General features: G+C 39.9%; 1 protein-coding gene across 8 annotated transcripts in view; it reads right to left on the reverse strand.

Moving 5' to 3' along the window:
* SYNE1 (spectrin repeat containing nuclear envelope protein 1) overlaps positions 1–2,648 on the reverse strand; it is a 288,954-nt gene extending 286,306 nt beyond the window's left edge. For 7 of the 8 annotated variants that reach the window (XM_041470094.1, XM_041470095.1, XM_041470092.1 and 4 more), the window contains exon 1: positions 2,513–2,648. The gene's annotated coding sequence lies outside the window, so the exon portion shown is untranslated. Of the gene's footprint in view, positions 1–1,986; positions 2,354–2,512 lie in introns of those variants that run through there. The other variant, XM_041470088.1, reaches the window with a different exon arrangement.
* Between the last annotated feature and the right edge of the window lie 15,588 nt (positions 2,649–18,236).

An 18,236-nucleotide genomic window follows, 5' to 3' on the forward strand; every position in this document is an offset into this window, starting at 1 on the left:
TACTATCTGCACAGACAAAGGGTGAGATTAAGATCAGAGGTCACGATACACAAGCAAATAGGACAGAGTGAAGTTCACATCTGAAGTGATAGCCACTTAATGGTAGGAGAATTGTTCTGATTTTTCTGGTTTAACACTGATGGCACCTAAGAGTTCTGTGGCATAGCATGACCTATAGCACAAGACTGTTGCAGAGGTACATCTGTGGGAGGAAAAAATACAAAGGACCACTAAAATAGAAAACACTGAAGCATCTCAGGAAAGGGTGGGTCAAACCAAGCTTGAGATAAGCAAGTAAGCGTCAGTTCTTTGGTATTCCTGCACATCTCCCAAGCAAGAAACTGCTATAACTTATAAGCAAGAGCAAATGGCACACAACTGCCAAATGAATGCAAAAGCAGAAACCCCTCTGGCTTTCCCTTTACATTGTGCCTTTGGGTGAAACAAGAACTCTATAGTGTTTCACTAGCTATGGTAATGAGTAAGTATAAAAACAATTGCTTATGTATGTACTTTCTCAATAACTACTGCCACTAGTTGATAAGAAAAGAATTGAGCCACAACTGACTTCCTTTAACACAGCATAGCCGAGGTGGGTTAATGTGGTATCTTGTCTGAAGGGTGAATGTATGTACATTGCTCTTGGGACCAAAGCTCTGTAGACCCCCAGCAATCACTCTCACTGTGCTGGTCTTGAAAGGTTCATGCCTTGTTCAGTGCCTCACCCAGGAAGATCCTCTTCATTGCCAGGAACTCTTACTCTCTCCCCAAATTTAACAGAGTGCTGCTCTTTCCCTATGCACCTCTGCTCTCTCTGATCCAGTATCAAAGTTAGTTTCTTTGAGCAGTGTGCTCGCTGACAGGCTGTGTAACTCTGCATAGCTCTGGTGAAGTTCTTAAGGTCCCAAAAAAACATCACTGAGGACTCTCATATTTAAAACAGAGAAACTAATAGTGCATGAAGCCATATAGTCATTACAAGTTTCTTGTGTCTGTATTAATTACAGCAGTCCAAATCACTACTGAAACTTATTACAACAGCTCAAATAAAAATAGAATGAATTTTTTAAAAATCTCAAATGTATTTGGATTCACTTGTAAAATACATAAGCACTGGTACTTTACTTACTCAGTAACAATGAATGTCCATTGACATATATTATTTCTGAAGGTAATATTAAACAAACAAACCAAAGCAGACAGTCTGAACAGGAATTAAAGGAACAGGTGGGAAGTGTAGGGATTATTCCTTCTACATTCACATCTAACAGTGTTTGCAAAGATGAGAATTTAATCATTGCAACACGCAGCACCATGCTCATTCTGGAGAGCTCCTTTCTCAGGGCAAAACATCTGTGTGAAACATTCCAGCTGACAATGCCTGACTCTCACCAGAAAAGAAATAATTCCAAAATTTTAACACTGCACCTCAGAAATCAGGTTTTTTCATGTCATTCAGCACACAACCAACATTTACTATAACAAACAAAAAAGCCTTTCTGTTTACCAACCAAAATGACATAGCACCCTGTTTTTTCCTGTCTGGTGGCAACATGTTAACATAGCCCATCAGCAGTTACAGCTTGGGATCTGTTTAATGTTGAAGTGCACGCAAGAATCACAAAAATAATTATCAGAGATCACGGGGAGCAGACAGTCCATCACTAGTACTACTACAGGAAAGCGTGTGCCTGTTAGGAGCCGTTCAACAGGCTCCGCACTAGAAGAGTTCTGGCAGGCAGCCAGAAACACCACACACTATTTCCCTACAAGACACATAGGTATAAATCCCTCACAGCCAGACGCACTGGAGTTTCCCTCACCATCACACAGATGATTTACATAAGTAATTCCTCATCAAATTCCAATATATGGTCTTTTGTAGCAGGTTACTAATACGCCTTACAAGCACTTCTCCTTCAGCATGAACATGGTTGCCAAAATGCTAGTAACAACCTTGTCGGTGAGTATTTCAGCAGGTCTTACCTCCGAGGAGTTACCACACAAGCCAGGGAACATATGGGCTCTACGCATCTCCGTCGTGGTGCACTTGTCCTTTTTGCACCATCACTGCGTGCAACCCAGGCTAAAACTGGCTTCCCGGGAGCGCCCATCAATAGTCACATTTCCTTTGGTTAACTACGTTTCGGCCTGCAGCGTGTGACTGAGCATAAAACTGGCTATCTCTGCAACACACACGTACGTGCACTTCAGGAGGACAACCACCACAGCCCTCCGCCGGGTTTGTCCGCTCCGAAAGGGCAAAACCTCAAACCCCCCCGGAACACGGGCAAACTCCGCAACCGCGGCACGGAGTTTCGGATTCACCTCAAGACAGTTCTGCGTAGGGAGGCAGGAGGCGGCTGGGGAGCAGCCAGCAGAGGCTGCCCCGTGGGACCCCCATCTTCCCGGCCGCGCTCCAGCCACTAGCGGGCTCACCGAAGCGGCGGCCCCGCCGAGCACCCCCAGCCCCGGGGAGCCCCTCGCCCCGGCCCCGCGCCGCCGCCCCTACCTCAGCGCTGCGCCCCGCGCTGCTCCGCGCCTCGGTGCGCCCGGCGCAGCTGCCTGGTTACCGAGCACAACACGCCGCGCCGCCCCGCCCCGCCGGCCCGCGGCGAGGAAGCAGGTGCGGGGGTGGGGAGAGGGCGGGAGTGCGGGTGCGTGTGCCGGGATTCGTGTACCGCGTGTGCGTGTGCCGGGATTCGTGTACCGCGGGTGCGTGTGCCCGGGGTGCGTGTGCCCGGTGCGTGTGCCGTAGCCTTGCGGCGCTCCCCGGTGCGCGGCCCCGCCGCCCGCGGGCTGCAGCCCGTGCCCCGGTGCCCGCTGTCCTTGCGCGCAGGGCGGGGGGCCGCACCCCGCCCCGCCGCGGCTGCAGCAGCAGCAGCGGCAAAGCCGGGGCAGCTTGTCCGGGGGCGGCTGCCTTGACCGCTGTGCCCGGGAGTCGTAGGACAAGACACCGGCGTCACGGCCGAAGTGCGTTCTGGCGAGTAGCCGAAATACTCCTGAGAACGACTGTATCGAGCTGTCGCTGCTAATTACTATTACTAGTTATATTACTATTATTATTATTATTATTATTGCTGCAATGTAGAGCGCGCTGTAGGGCATTACCTTTGGCGTAGGCTCCACAGCATCATCGCGCATAAGGCAGAGAGCTGCACAAGCAAACTGGGACAGCAGCTCTTACATAACAGCAGCAGGACAGAAATATTCAAAGGAGCTGGCAAGACGGTCTGCCACTTTTGAGCTCAGACCACGCTAACCATGCAACAGTGCTTGTGCCCCCAGCATAAAGCACGATTCTGCCTCTTCCAAAGACATTGCACAATCCCTGTGACTTAATTTTGCTTTTTCCCTGCTTCATTTTAATTGATGTCATTAAGGCTAGCTTCATGCAGGAGACAGAAGGATATTTTTCTGCTTAAGAGATGGATCATTTCTGGTCTGTGTCATTGGGAAAAAACCCACTCATTTGGAGCTGAAATGGAGAAGTTGGGAGAAGCAGTGCCAATGAACCTCTTAGTTTTCATCGTTTCTGGCAGTGCTGCAGTGATTGTACAACATTAGCATGCAGGGTGTTTACTGAGTGGATGGATAAAATCTGAGTTAGGCAGCAGAGATTACTCAGCATCACCCTGTCCTTTAGCACCAATCACAGTAACATTGGTGCTACCCTCGTGATATGAACACCTACAATTATGGCACCTATCCCAACATTATGCAGTTATGGATTGCACACTTGGAGCCAGGGTCCTGTGTGGAAGAAGCAGACATACCAGGAGCTACAGCAAGAATTCATGTGAAACTGGGATATACATATCTAGGTCACCTCCAGCCATCCACGAAAATTACCTCTTTCTGACAATGAGTGTAACCAGGCATATTGGGCCTGAAATTTTTCTCCTTTTGTAGGGCTGTGGGATTTTTTGTTTGGTTGGTTTGGGGGGGTGTTCTGGGGTGGGGGGAGGGTGTGCAGGAGGGGAAATGAAAAGCTTTTCTCATGCAATTTTTCTTACCTCTTTGTCCTTCTTCTCTGCCTTACCCCATGCCAGTTGCAGCACCAAAAATGGCAAAGGAAGAGAATGCTAACCTGTTTCTGAGTTGCTCCTTTCTACATATATCTTTTTGCTGAAAAAAATCATCACTTTGCTGCCTCTTTCAGAAAATACTGTCTTATTTTTCTAGGTTAAGAATATGAGTGTTAACCTGAATGAGAGCATCTTCAATGCAAAAGCTCAGACTTCGTATAGTAATACTACTATTGTTTGAAGCAGTTCAGCAAAGTACTGGCTAGTGTGAGCTTCGATTTCAGCACTAAATGTTCCACTGTATTTTTAAAATCTCAGCTAGAAAAAAGTTGTCTGTGCTATCCTAAGAACAATGTATTTGTCATTATTACTTTTTATATTTTGCTTTTAACTGTTAAAAATTCAGGATCTGAAACTGCTGCCTTTTGGATATGTGTAAATATCTTTTCTGAAAGGACAGACAATTAGTTTTGATAATTTATAGCACCCTCAAGAGCTGCTGCTTTTAGCTGAGGCATGAAGAGGTCTTTCACACTGAAGAATTTGGGGCACTTTTCCTCAAAAGAGAAATGCTGCCTATAAAAGACGTACAGTAACATTTTGGCTTGCCTCAGTATTGTATTGCTCTCTACTTGGTCCAGTTTGGGTCGCCAGACTTCAAAAAATATCTAAATCAGGTAGAGAAAATCCAGAGGATGGCCACAGGAATGGTGGAAAGTTTGGAAGACTTAATCCAAAAGAAAAGTCTGAAATCATTATTCAATCTAGAGATTAAAAACTGGCATGAGGTATAAAAACATTCTAAAGGAGCACTAAAAGGAAAGAAATCATCACTTCTCAGTGTCCACAGTACATAGGACAAGAAGTAATCTGCTTACCTTGTACATGATATTGTCATATCAGAACCAAAAATTTTAGGAGAAAATAAAGCTTTGCACCACATACCATAAGAAAGAAGTGAAACTTGCATCGTGGAAGGTATTTAAGCTCAGACTAGACAAGTGTCTTCCTGGAAGGCATTTTTACTTTTTTAATACTTTGTCAGGGTGCAGAACAGGATATCTCTGTAAGTGTCTTGATCTCTTTTGAGTCCATTTGTTGTAACTGTGAATGCTGAGCCTGATTTGAGTAAAAAAGCATACCCTTCCTCCTGCAGGTTTTGCAGCGAGCAATAGTTGCCACTTCCTTCCTGTCCTAAACTGCCACACGGTATCTATGTACAACCTGGAAGCATTGCCACACTACATCTGGTTTCCATGCACTGTGTCAAGCATAAACGTATAAACATTTAATCAAAGAATCATATAGTTTGAACAGAGGCTTGTAAAATCATCAAGCCCAACTGTTAACCCAGTCCAAGTCCACTGCTTCACCTTGTCCCTAAGCATCACATCTGCATCTCTTTTAAATACCTCCAGGGACAGGGAATCAATGACTTGGCTGGGCAGCCTGTTCCAGTGAATGACAACCTTTCCCACGAAGAAATTTTCCTAATATCCAATCTAAACCTCCCCTGATGCAACCTGAAGCTGTTTATTCTTGTACTATCTCTTATTAATAGGGAGAAGAGACTGACATCCGTCTTGCTACAGCCTCCTTTCAGGCAGCTGTAGAGAACAGAAAGGTCTCCCCTGAGCCTCCTTTTCTCAAGAAGAGAAACAACCCCAGCTTTCTCAGCCACTCCTCACAAGACTTGTGCTCCAGAGCCTTCACCAGCTCCGTTGCCTTCTCTGGATGTGCTCCAGCACCACAATGTCCTTCTTGTAGTGAGGGGCCCAAAACAGGATTCAAGGTGTGGCCTCAGCAGTGCTGATTACAAGGGAACAATCACATCCCTGGTCCTACTGGATATGGCTTTTTTTCTGTTTGCCATTGGCCTTCTTGGCCACCTGGGCACAGCTGGCTCAGATTCAGTGGCTCTTGACCAGCACCCCTAGTCCTCTCCCCCCAGGCCATTTTCCAGCTACTCTTCTCCAAGCCTCTAGTACTGCCTGGGGTTTTTGTGCCCCAGAGGCAGGACCTGGCACTTGGCTTTGTTGAACATCATACAATTGGCCTCAGCCCATTGATCCAGCCTGTCCAGATCCCTCTACAGAGCTCTCCAGCAGATCCATACTGCTCCCAGCCTGGTGTCTCATCTGCAAACTGACAGCGGTTGCACTTGATCCCCTTGCCCAAATCGTTGATAAAGATATTAAATGAAAGGAACTGACCCCAGTACTGACATCTGGAGAACACCACTTGCGGAGAACCACTTTTTATCCCTGAGCCAAAGCTCTCTGTTCAGCCAGGGCGGGCTTTCCTGCTGGCTCATCTTTCAGCGCATTGGGACAGCCTGCTCCTGCACATTTAAAATTTCCTTCCTGAAGAATGACTAGCCTTCCTGGACTGCTTTGCCTTTCAGGACTGCCTCCCAGGGGACTGTCAATCAGTCTCCTAAACAGACCAAAGTCTGTGCTCCAGAACTCCAAGGTAGCTGAATTCTCTCCTTACTTCTCCAAGAGTCTATAAGCTGTAAAACTGCATGTTTTTTTTTTTTTACATAGTTTTGTATGTTGTACATAAGTGCTTATGTTTTATATTTGAGTGTAATAAAACCTGGGTGAACAAACTTTGAAAATAAAATAAAGATATAACTAGAAGCCAGAGAATATATTCCCTCTAACATGAAATTACATGAAATACACACTGAATTACACTGAATTACATGAAATACAGCAACACACCTTTTCACTTCCCTTGCATTGTACTGGAATAAATAAATATAGTGGGATGGGTTTACACAAAATTATGTGGGAGTGGGGAAAAATCAGGAAAAAAAATTATCTGCTAAACTAGTATATTATACTGTGATGTGTGATACATTCTTTTAAGTGAAGTTATCAAATTGTAACAGCTTAGAGATAATTAGGATTTGTATGTACTGAATGAGCTCAGTCTAGCATATGGCAAGAGTCAAGCTAAAACAAATGGCATTTATTTCTAGTGTTAGTCACCCCATTTTTTGTCAACAGTCATTATGTCCTTTCAAAATGTATTGTTTTGACAATTTACTCTTGTTTATGCTTCACAAGTTACAATAAATTGGAAAAAAAATACTAAAATCTCAAACCCATACAAGAATGAAAAGTGGATATCCCAATATTGTCTAAAATAGGACTTAAAGGTTATTACTTGAAGGTCTTAACCACAGTGCTCATGCTGACACTTGGCACAGAGCCAGCCTGATCCTGCCCCATTGGGGTGAAAGCCTGAGGGCAGAAAACTGACCCATCAATAAACACTACTCCTTTTCACAGGACACATTTTATCCCCTTTGCCTTCAATTCTCCATGCTCCTGTACCACCCCTGTGCCTCCAGCCCTTTGTGTGTTGTGAGATGAGTCTTCAAACACATAACCTAATATTTTTTAACAATGTTTTGGCATAGAAAAATTTAAAAAATGAATAAATAAAATCAGTTTAAAAATTCAGATGAGCATGGTAAGAGTAAATTCTTTGTCAAGAGCCACTAGTACAAAGCAATCATGATCAGATTGTGCCACCCTGTGGATTGTATCAAAAAGATACTTCCTTTAGTGCTGGGCTAAAAATATGCTGCAGAAACAGGCCAAGAAATTCTCAGCCACTAAAGCAAAAGTAATTTTGGGTTTCCTTACATTCTAATAGAGACAAAATGTCTTTTTGAGCTGTTCCTTTGAGCAGCACTGGGCAGATTTTCAGCTGGCACCAATCTCAAACAAACATAGACAAATATCTTATCAGGAAAAGTCATAATACCTTGGTGAATTGTCTTCCTGTTATGTAACACTAGTCAGAATAATTGCACTTCTTTACTTGCTTGGAGATACATGTGTAAACAGAAAAAAACAATCTATCTTAAATTATAAAGAAATAAATAATAATTACCTCTCTGAAATGCAACATTACAGTCAAACAACAAATCCTTGCAATAAAAACAATAAACAAGATGGAAACCACAGCAAATGTCAGGGGCCACAGTAAAATGATGGTTTGGAGACTAAAATAAAAGACTAACCTGGTAGGAAGAGAGGGCTAGTGGGAAAGTTTGTGTTATTAGTTAATGTGGAGCTGTCTTTTAAGATCTAATCTGAAAGGAGATCTAAGCAGAAATTGGGAGTAGGGTATTCAATAAGGGGTGTGAAGCTTGGTGTGCCACATGAGGCAGCTACAGCATTTTACAAGAACAAACTGATGTTGCCAAAACATAAGAAGGCAGGTGGTATCAGTCAGAGATTGAAAAAAGCAATATTTTTCTAATAAGAAATGCTTTTTTACCCTCTTTACTTTACTTCAATTGCTAAAAGCAGCATATGGGTCTAGAATGAGGCTAGTCTCCTGATAATACAATATCTACCTGGAGGAAACCCCAGCCCTATGATTTTTCATAATCTGTTATCAATATATTTAAGAGTCTCATATCATTGCTCAGCTACTGGCTGACTGGCACTTAGTGGCTATTCTCTGTCACTGTCATTATTCTTGAAGCTTCAAAGCTGTATTTTCTGACTTCTATAGTGGTCTGAATAGAAAACATATGGAAAAAAACCTATTAAAATGAAATATCTAAAAATGTCTAGTATGGTAGATATTTTGAAAGACAAAGGATATATCTGAGCCACTGAACACTATTGTGTGAGTGAAAGAATTTATCCAAAATCATTCCTGACCTCGTTTTGAATATACCTTAAACTCATTAGGTGAAAAAACTATCTTGGTATTCATGTGAACTTCCAAGGGCAGAAATCTGCCATCTCTGTGAAATTAATGTTATCAGATATTATTTTCTATCATTTGATGTTGACAGGTAGCACCAGAACTTCTTCTGAACAATGGCAGGATTCTTTTATAACACATCCATGTTTTTTATCATGTTCATTTTCATTCAGGAGCTTGAAGCTCCTTGTCTTGTCTAATAGCATATCATGAGTAGGAAGCATGTTGTTTTCTGTGAAAACAGATGGTGTTATTTAAAACAGTATTTCAAATTCTGTTAAAAAATGCTTATTTATAACAAGAGATTTAAGAATAATACAATGTAATAAAGAAACAATGAATAATAATGGTACACAATCTCTCTTATACAGAGACATGCAGGAATTTTATTAAGAACAAACATTTTCTGAATTGGTAGATCAAACCTAAGAATTAAATGATAAGATCTCTAAATGGCCAGTAGAAAGGCCAAGCAAAGTTGAAAGAATGAGTTATCTTGCCGACTAAATATCTCTTTTTTTCCCCAAAATTTGCTACCCCTCTCTTGGCTTTAACTGTTTCCACTGTTTCAGTGTTGTGCTTTATCCTGAAGGTGGCTGCAATTTCATGTGTCATTCATTCCTACAATGTCTGGATATTTTTTTCCCTGGATGTTTCCAATATTTAACTGTGACTACAAGGAAATTAGGTAGTTTCAAGACTACACTTCAACATTTATTTGAGGAAAATACTGTGTTGCAATACAAAAATACAGAATGTAGTTTAAATTCATCACAATAATTATTCAGTAAATATCCTCTTCCACTAGTCAGAAAGTTCCCAAGGGAACTCTTTCTTTCTACCTTAATGCTTTGGGTGAATATCTTTTCCTGTATAGACCAAATAATTGTTAAATAATGTTTTGGAAGAGTTTTTCTGTTGTGTAAAAAAATCTCTCATAACTGTCTCTTTGACCTCCAAAAATTAAGTTTTATAGCTGAAAGAGAAGCTCAGACAGCCCTCTGGTGATTTATATCCTTACAAGGTTTTGCTTTACATTTTCAGTATCACCTTTAATAAAACTGCTCCTCCGTGTTATGTGGACCATCATGCAGTGCCATTTCCAGATGCCTGTCAGAGTCAAAGTTATGGCATTAAGGCCCAGATGCTTCTAGCTCCTCCATGCTTCTTTCTGGAGATTTCATAAATGTTCTCTGTTCTCCACAGACAGATTTTGTTGTTGTTTACATAGATTTTGTAAAATATTGTCAGAAATACTGGGTTTGTATTCATCTTGCATTCGTTGGGATGACTATTCCAGCCACTGTTCTGACTATCACCTGTGGCTCTGAAGTGCAGCACCCCAGAACTAAAAGGGCAACCTGCCACAGAAGTACCTGGACCACCAACACTCTACAGCTCAGACTTGCCACAGACTCATATTCTCTGGACTCAGAAGAGAGCAATAGGGTCAGTAGTAGACCCAGCATTGATAGTCTCAAGATCCTTTGCGTTTCTTTTGTTTTCTGTTGTCTTCTGAGGCAAACCAGATTAGATGCTCCCCATTCTGCTTCTCTTTTCTCATCTCAAAATTCCCATCAGCTCCAGTCAGCTCAACCCATCCCAGGAAAAATCCAAAGAGATTTCATTCTGAGGTCAACCTGCTCATTTTATTGACTGTGCTTCAAAATACGGGAACAGCAAGTAATTAATCACCAGGTCAGAGGGTATTTTCTCTGATTTAATCCAAAAATCAGATTTAGGCTTTCATCACCATACAAGAGCCTTTCATAATGTATTCCTGGGAATTGGCAACACCCATAGTTTCAAAAGACATGTGACTTATCTTTGTTTTCAAAACTGGAAAGTGGAAGCATTCTTGCTGACATTAATTCCCCTACTCCTGCTTCCTCTTACCACTTCTGATGGTTTTCTGGTTAATTAAATCTCCACTTGTTTCTCATTTATTTTTTTAAATCTAGTTCCATGCACTGTCCTGACAGTCTTTGGACTGTTCTCTGATCAGTGTCGAGATCTTTGGTTGAGATCAAGTGATCTAAATTTAAAGGGTCAGCAGTCATTCTTGATGTATATCCTTTAATTCTACATTTTATTCTTACTGAGCTTTCTTTCTTACAGTGCTTTGTTTCTTAAGTTTCTTAAGTTTGACTGGCCCATGTCATGTTGTTGAATGCTTTGCCTTTATGTTAACTTTTGTTTCCATAACATTTTCCTCACCTCTCATAATTTTATTTCCTGCTATTTTCAATCATTCAGAACACAATTTTGAGTACATGTGATTCAATTTACCAATGCAGATTTCTGTTTGCTAAATATCTGTTTCAGAAGTCCTACATCTTAAATGTGCTTGTCTCCCAAGACCTCTGTGGAATAAATCGGGAGTTGTTCTACTGGAAGTTTCATCACTGTAAAACTGAAAGCATGCATGAAAGTGCACATGCATTCATTCAAGGAATACCAAGATTCTTGTACTTACTGGTAAATTATTTTCTACATCTGCAGTTTCTGCAGTCACCCCATGCTTGGATGCCTGTGTCCACAACCTCTCACCCTTGCAGCACAAGATTTATTAAGCTTGCTCTCCTTACAGCAAGCTATCTGTGAGCAGTAAAAATTAATGACCTGCAGTACAAAATGGTTAAATTAATTATTCACCAGTTTCCAAAGGACCATTATTGCATTTCCATTCTCTGTGGATCTCTCCAGTTAGCTTGCTGAGGGACTGGGATGCTCAGCAGTGTGGAGGGTACAAGTACAGATGTTTGTGCGGGTGCTCAGGAGAGAGGGAGCAAGGACTGTCAGAGGTGGCTAGGATGGTTAAGGGTGAAGTTTGGAGGTTTTGACTATGGAAGGTTCTGGAATGACTAGAAGGAAAATATATGTGGGAGGAATGACAACTGCAGTCCTTCATCAGAGCAAAATTCTGTAATTACTTTGGGACATAACTTCTCTGGGACTCATAAGTATGCTAGAGGGAAGAACAGCTTTCATTACGTGACTGCTCTCTTTTTCCCACTTAAACACGATCAAGTACTGGCTTGTGCTTTTGACTACTTCTCTACTTAAGACAAGGTCAGACCAACAGGTTGCTGCCAGAGTCGTCTTGTTACAGCAGTAAGTAATGGTCCTGCTCTAATGAACTGCAACAAGCAAGCAAGCAACAAGCAAGCAAGTATGACAAACCTGGCAAACAAACAAACAAACAAAAAAAAAAAAGAATGGAAGCTTGCACTCCTGCTTTTCATTGTGATGTTTTCCTTCAGAGTGCAGGAAAAAATAATTTGCACAAAAATCAAGAAATGCAAATCATCCAGTCTCACTGTAATTTGTCTGTACAGAGCTTAAGTACAACAGATTTGGAATTGATGGATAGGAAGCCTTGGGGAAGCCATAATAATAATTAATTACAAACCCAAGCAAGATAAGTTGGCATACAAAGCATTGCCCATGGACTTTATAGTCCTCAATACCTCTACTTTCAGTGTTATGAAGTACTGTTGCACTCTTTGTACTTTTCTGAATGGTTGATCTTGGCTTCATGTACTTAGAACATTTTGACATCATGTAAATTTGAAGTGTCCATCAGTAAATCAAAAGTACTGTAACAGAGGAATGAATACAAGTCCAGGTAAATTCATGAGTGGCATTTCAAGCTTATTGGATTTATAGAAATAAATGGATACACCATGACTATGGTGTGATCTTGTCAATCAGAGGATGGGAAGATTAAACATTCATGAATACTGAAAGGCCATTTCCTTCAATTGTTCATCATGCCTCCATTCTTAACCTTCCCCATAGGATTTCCTCTTGCTCTAAACTTGAGAAAAGCAAATTTTTTTCCTAGACTTTTTATAATAGTAGTAAACTGATGAAGGGGACTATAATTGTCAAACATTTGTTGTTTTGCTTCCATTACTCATTTACCTATGGTATGACTCAGAAAGCAGATTTTGACTCCAACAAGCCATTTGGCTGGAAAAATGAAAGAAGAATTTTCAATCTGTTCATCTATGAAACAAATGGAGTCACGAAAATTAAGCAGTATGCCCACAGTAAACCTAACTAAATCAAACCAAAATGGTATCTGTGGTGGCGTATGGTTACTGAAAGACTATTTTTCGTGACTAGCCTGGTAGACCAGATAAAGGTCTGGAAAGAAATAATTAAGTAATCCAGATATAATACCTTAGACTGGGAAAAATTTTATTATAAAATGACTCTGATTTTTTTTTTTTAAAGCATTGGAATCTATAGAAGAATTAGCTTTGGAAACAGCTCTAATATAAACATATGAAGAGTAAAGATTTTGTTCTTTCCATCATTCTATGCTCATTTTTGGAAAATATTTCAGATATTCAGGAGCCATAAATACCCTCTAGAGGCTTATTTTTCCATTTCACACCTACTATGCTATCTCATTATGTTTAGGGATATTTTCATTAGCAATGATGTGTTTGGATTAGGCTGTTACCTAACACTCCTAATGAAATAACTGTTGGGAACCTTCCCAACAAAATGATTATAAAAATGGGTCCCAGAAACATACCTTGAATCCAGTATGCTGGTTCTCAGTTTGACTAACTGTGTGATAAAATTAAGACCATGTCTGTCCTACATCTGAGCAGAAGGATTGCAGATAATAGTCTCTGCCCGCCCGTGGGCAGCAGCACTGCAGAGGTACTGAACGTGTACACAGATTCACTGGTGCACAACTCCACACACAAATGGTAGTACACAGGAATATTTTTCTTTTCTTGTAATAAGGGAATGCTGCATGATAAGTCCATTAAATTCCATGTGGCCACTTGGGAAAAATACAATTCTGCTTCTAAACTGTTCATGAATTGTAAAGGTAAGTGAGACTTGCTGCTCACACCAGAAGACTGATGTCTGTGAAAGAGAAGTATTTCTCAGCATGAACAAATGCATGAACAAAAGCTACATCTGTCAATGAAATGATAAATTTCAGACCATCCTAGGGAGTGGAGAAATGTTACATCAGTTCCATCTTTTTAACAGCAGATTGGACAGAATGCAACAGCAAGAGATGATTTTGTTATCCAGTACTGGTAGGTGAAGGTAAAATTTTCAGTTCAACTGTAGAACTCTATCAGTTACCATCAAAGTGTTAAAATAAAGTCTTGTTGTCAGACTGAATTGCTTTTGGGTGTTGTTGCCTTCCTTGCTTTCCCTTACTTGGTTCCCTTCTTAGGGGGCAGAAGAAAGAATAGAAGAGCAATCTGAATTAAGGTGAATGTCATGCTTCAGCACTGCATGTCTTCGGACTTTTAGGGAAGCAGAAATTAGTAGAAAGACCCCATGTTTATTGCTCTGTCCTTTGCCCTCTAGCATCCTAGCTGAAGACAAGGAAATATTGTATTCTAAGAACATAATGACAAACCTCTTTCCTCGATTGTAAGTTTATGACAAACTGACAAATTTGTCCATTAGATAAACATTTTCCTCATTTTGGAAAGCATATTGGTGTATTTAATTTTCATCTGCTGTGTGGGAAGTGGGTTCACAGGATGCATTTGTAGGAGAAGTAACAATGAAGAAGGATTTTTTGGCTTGCTGTCTCCAGTTTTCTGCACCTATTAGCAATCATGTAATATAGTCCTCTGTAGTTATTTGTGAAACTTCAACTTGAAGGTTGAAATTAGATTAATTTATGCCTCCATTTTAATTCCTTGTGAGGAAAGAAATCTTAACTAATGACTGTACCTTGTTTTCTTCTCTTCTGGAATGGTTACTTCCAATTTAGTTTCCTGATAAAGGTTTGGGTCTTTCATCTTTCCAAATTGCTAGTGTCTGTAGGCCACCACAAAATATCAAGCAATCTGCTAGAAGGAAGCAGTGAGGGAGGAAATCCCTGACTTTCTGTTAGCCTCAAATACCACGTCTTTGCCCCCTCCCTCTTTCACCTCCTCGTGTCCCTGAGGATGCCACCCATTTCTGAGGTGTGCAGATGGACTCCCACAAGCCCCATAATGCCAACTCTCAGCACTGTACTCCCTAGATATCACTGGCCTGTGGGAATTCAGTACCAAGATGCTAAAACTGTCTTTTGCCCACATGACTTACCACTATTGCTTCCAGCAAGACCCACTGCCCTGGGGTGATTTTGAGTTTTTATTTAAAATATTTAAACCTGAATAAAAAATACTTTCTTCTTTTTTTTTTTTCTCTTACCTTAAGTTTAACCAGTGCTGAAATGCAGTAACATAAAGTATATTTTGTGTTCTCTTTTAATTCTCTCCTTCCTTTTCCACCCACACACAAATACACACTACAGTCTTCAATATCACAGATATCATGAAAAATACAGAAAAGTTTCTTCAGAAAGTGCCCAGCTGGCAGAAGGGGAGTGCTCTCCTCAGCCTCTTTTTATGTGTCTCAGTCGTTTTTTGATGAGTAATATAAGACTTCCACATTGGGAAAAATTGTGGTTTCAGAGTTTTGAGTTTAATATTGTATCTAAAAATGTTACACATGTTCCAGTAAACAAAAAGAGTATTCATATACTGCAGAGTGACACTGTCTTTTCAATCACATAATGGTGCATTAGCAATGAGGGATCTTCTTTTTATATTATGTCCTTAGGATTGCATAGCTCACAAAAAATACTGAACATCTGAAATTCTCATAAAACTCCTACCCACAATTCTTTCTCTGAAAAATTTGGAGGAAAATCAGTAACAACTAACACACTCCCAGAAACCAGTGTGTTTTCTAAGAGGGTGATGTTACTGCAGCCACGTTTCTTTTCATTCATAACATCCAGATCACATTAAAGGTGTATTCTGACAGAGTCACCATGCAGCAGTAGGACTTTTAACCTGTAGCTGGTACACTGAAAAACTTTGCTGTCTTGAACTTGAAGCCAGTAAATTCAAGATGTAGCTTTTCAGCCCTTTGTCACATTATGAGCAGCATTTAACATTGGTAGTGTGATGGCAGACAGGAACATTTTTCATTACTGGTCAAATAAAAAAAATTCCGAGTTTTTTCTTCATGCATCCGGAGAGCTGCAAAACTAACCAAGGACAAATATGAGACTGCTGAAGTATGAAACAATTAAAGGAAATCCCAGTTTAAATCATAATCTCCAGATGGAAAGTGTAAAAAAAAAAAAAGTTTCACTGGATGCTCATTGCTCATTTTATTCTTCTTTTTTTTTTTTCAGTGAATTCTGCTTACATTTTAAATAAGAAGATTTTGTGGTTTTGTGCAGGAGAATTCAATATATATACCTGAGTTTCATCAGGATCAGGGTTGGTGCTGCAGTAAATTCAAAGAACCTCCCCTAATTTAATCAGTGAATTTGAAACCTTTAAGGACAGAATTAAATTAGGCTTTTCAAAGAGCAAAAGACTGCTCATTTAGTTAGAATTGAACTCACATTAATAATGTATTTGACATCTCATCATCTACATACCCCCATATCCCATCAGTCAGAAGTGACAGGGTTATACTTGCCAGTAGAATGAAAGATGATGAGCATTTTTACCCATGAGGGTACCTTGAGCTATGATGATTTTATTTTCAGGAAAATATATTTCTCAATGAAGAGAAATGAAGAATCTGTGGGATTACCAGTAAAATATATTTTTGCAATACTCAGAAAAAAAAAAAAAAAAGAGAACAGAAATAAAATTAGTCTAAGACTTAATAAATTAAGAAGAGTCTATGATTTAACAATCTGCTTTAGCTTTTTGGTGAAGATTCCACAGTGCCTAGAGAAGTTGTGGGTGCCCCATCCCTGGGAGTGCTCCAGCCAGGTTGGATGTGGATTTGAGGAACACGGTCTAGTTGGAAGGTTCCAACCCTGCCAAGGCAAAGGGGCTGGAACTAGATGGTCTTGAAGGTTTCTTCCAGCCCAAAGATTCTGTCTCAGGATATGATATGCTGTACCCCTTTTAGGTAAATTCTGTTGCCTGAACTAGCAATTATTCCTTTTTCTTGCAAGAGTAAATCACGGAAAGACAATTTGAAATTGAGCTGAGAGACCTCCTGCTTAGCAAGTCAGTTTAAACCCACATCACCTTTATTCATTTAAAACTTTATTTGCTGCAAGTTGCTGATAGGCATTATGGGTGTGTGGCACAGGTAAGACTTTTGGTTGTGCAGCTTCTCTGATCTGCTGCTGGTAATTGCCCATATCAGTTTTTTGTGTCTGAGGAAAGCAAGAAAACTCCCATCTTGGAACACATTGTCGAGGCAGAAACTGTCATATTTCTCAGTTTTATCAACTTTTTCCCAAAGAATTAAGGTTTTTGTTTCATACACTTGATTATGTGTAACATGCAATTATTTGTACACATGTTCATGTCTGAACTCAGATGCTTTTCAACTAGATTGTGTTCAATTCTTTTTTACAATGATCATCTCAATAGATGCAGTCAGTAAAATAAAATAATTTAATTTTCTCATTTTAGAGTTTACAATAATTCAGTTTTGGTTTATTTCCCTATGGTCTTAGAGAACAAATCTAACCCTAGCTGATAACTATTTATTTTGTATATTTTTAGCATCTATTCTGGTATGTGTCCCAACTGAAACTAAATAATCCTAAAATTTCTTATGAAGTTGTATCTTATTCACAGTCATCTGAAAATCAGATCTTTTTAATTTAAGTTCTTAACTCAGTATTTGTCTATGCCATTTTAAGCACAAGCTTTGAAAATTATCAGTGTCCATTAACTATCAGGGAGTTTTACTCAGTAAATTTAAAAATGTCTTTCATGAAAAACAAAACCAAACTGAAGCATAACAGAGAAGGTTCAACCTTAATATTATGCCACATCCAAATCTTTATATTGAAATAGTCCTAAATTTAGGGGATTTTAGATATTTATAATGAAAAATAAATATAGCTAGTTCTGGGTTTGGGTTTGTTTGGAGTTTTTATAGTAAAAATGCAAGGAAGCCCTCATACACCTCTTCAGAGAACAGAGGTTTCCATTCACAGCAGAATATTTATGGACTCCATTATCTGAAATATATTTAAGAGGAAAATAGCTAAAAACTTGGTTCTGCAGAAATTATCACACAAATACAAAATAATATATTTTATCAATGTCCATTCATTCTCCATTAATTTTAGGTCTATGTCATTAAATGCCTTGGCTATTTTCTCTTGTAGCTATGTTGTTATTGCTATATGTTACATATAGCAGTAGTACCTACAGTTCCAAAGGGGAACTAACACTGCATTGTATTGAACGTGTCCAAGCAATTAGCTCAAAGCCTGTTTGTGTTCCAGGGAACTCATATTTCAGAATGGGGTGTGGAAAGGAAAAAATTTACAGTTATACTGTCAGGCCCAGCTAGTTCCTCAAACCAGCCAGGGAACAATGGTGAATACTAAACCATGCTCATACCCTAAATTAATGTCCTAAAGAATTGGTGTTCATTAAAAACCTCTTGATGCATTTATTTCTTGCTGAAAATTCCTACCTGTATACA

Source organism: Pyrgilauda ruficollis, unplaced genomic scaffold, assembly GCF_017590135.1.
Source record: "Pyrgilauda ruficollis isolate IOZ18807 unplaced genomic scaffold, ASM1759013v1 scaffold24, whole genome shotgun sequence".
Classification (NCBI taxonomy): Eukaryota; Metazoa; Chordata; class Aves; order Passeriformes; family Passeridae; genus Pyrgilauda; species Pyrgilauda ruficollis.